Source organism: Giraffa tippelskirchi, chromosome 4 (assembly GCF_054371585.1).
Source record: "Giraffa tippelskirchi isolate mGirTip1 chromosome 4, T2T-mGirTip1v1.2.pri, whole genome shotgun sequence".
NCBI lineage: Eukaryota > Metazoa > Chordata > Mammalia > Artiodactyla > Giraffidae > Giraffa > Giraffa tippelskirchi.
Genome location: NC_137278.1, coordinates 174,351,714 through 174,353,913, shown reverse-complemented (window position 1 = coordinate 174,353,913; position 2,200 = coordinate 174,351,714).

Below are 2,200 nucleotides of genomic sequence, written 5' to 3'. Positions count from 1 at the left end.
AATGAATAAAATACTTAGGAGTAACTTACCTAAAGAGACAAAAGACCTGTTTGCAGAAAACTGTAAAATGCTATGAAAGAAATTAGTTAACACAAACAGATGGAGAGATATACATTGTTCTTGGATTGGAAGAATCAATATTGTGAAAATGATTATACTACTCAAAGCAATCTACAGATTCAGTGTAATCCCTATCAAACTACCAATGGTATTTTTCACAGAAGTAGAACAAATAATTCCACAATTTGTATGGAAACACAAAAGGCCCTGAATAGCCAAAGCAATCTTGAGAAAGAAGAATGGAGCTGGAGGAATCACCCTCTTTGACTTCAGGCTTTACTGTAAAGCTACAGTCATCAAGACAGTATGATACTGGCACAAAAATAGAAACATAGACAAATGGAACAGAATAGAAACCCTGGAGACAAATCCACTCACATATGGGCAATTTATCTTTGACAAAGTAGGCAAAAATGTAAAATGGAAAAAAGACAGTCTCTTCAAGAAGTGGTGCTGGGAAAGCTGGGCAGTTACATGTAAAAGAATGAATTTAGAACACTTCTTAACACCATCAGTTCAGTTCAGTCAGTGAGTCACGTGTGGCTCTTTGCGAACCTATGGACTGAAGCAGGCCAGGCTTCCCAGTCCATCACCAACCCCTGGATCTTGCTCAGACTCATGTCTATCGAGTCACAGATGTCATCCAACCATATCATCCTCTGTCGTCTCCTTCTCCTCCTGCTTTCAATCTTTCCCAGCATCAGGGTCTTTTCCAATGAGTCAGTTCTTTGCATCAGGTGGCTAAAATATTGGAGCTTCAGCTTCAGCATCAGTCCTCCCAATAAATATTCAGGCCTGATTTCCTTTAGGATGACTGGTTTGATCTCCTTGCTGTCCAAAGGATTCTCAAGCATCTTCTCCAACACCATATTTCAAAAGCATCAATTCTTTGGCGCTCAGCTTTCTTTATGGTCCAACTCTCACATCCATACATGACTACTGGAAAAACTATAGCTTTGACTATACAGACGTTTGTCAGCAGAGTAGTGTCTCTGGTTTTTAATAAGGTGTCTAGGTTGGTGATAGCTTTTCTTCCAAGGAACAAGCATCTTTTAATTTCATGGCTGCAGTCACTATCTGCAGTTATTTTGGAGCCCAAGAAAATAAAGTCTGTCACTGTTTCCATTGTTTCCCCATCTTTTTGCCATGAAGTGATGGGACAGGATACCATGATCTTTGTTTTTTGAATGTTGAGTTTTAAGTCAGGTTTTTCACTCTCTCTTTCACCTTCATCAGCAGACTCTTCAGTTCTCCTCTTTCTGCCACTAGGGTGATGTCATCTGCATATCTGAGGTTATTGATATTTCTCCTGGCAATCTTGATTTCAGCTTGTGATTCATCCAGCGCAGCATTTCACATGATGTATTCTGCATATAAGTTAAATAAGCAGGGTGACAATATACAGCCTTGACATATTCCTTTCTCAATTTTGAACCAGTCCGTTGTTCCATGTCTGGTTCTACCTGTTGCTTCTTGACCTGAATAGAGGTTTCTCAGGAGGCAGGTAAGGTGGTCTGATATTCCCACCTCTTGAAGAATTTTTCAGTTTGTTATGATCCACACAGTCAAAGACTTTAGCATAGTCAATGAAGCAGAAGTAGATGTTTTTCTGGAGTTCTCTTGCTTTTTCTATGATCCAACAGATGTTGGCAATTTGATTTCTGATTCCTCTGCCTTTTCTAAATCCAGCTTGAACATCTGGAAGTTCACAGTTCACATACTGTTGAAGCCTAGCTTGGAGAATTCTGAGCATTACTTTGCTAGCGTGTTAGATGAGTGCACCTGTGCAGTAGTTTGAACATTCTTTGGTATTGCCTTTCTTTGGGATTAGAATGAAAATTGATCTATTCCAGTCCTGTGGCCACTGCTGAGTTTTCCAAATTTGCTGGCATGTTGAGTGCAGCACTTTCACAGCATCATCTTTTAGGATTTCAAATAGCTCAGCTGGAATTTCATCACCTCTGCTAGCTTTGTTGGTAGAATTGCTTCCTAAGGTCCACTTGACTTCACACTCCAGGATGTCTGGTTGTAGGTGAGTGATCACACCATTGTGGTTTCTTGGGTCATTAGATATTTTTCGTATAGTTCTTCTGTGTATTCTTGCCACCTCTTCTTAATACCTTCTTTTCTGTTAGGTCCA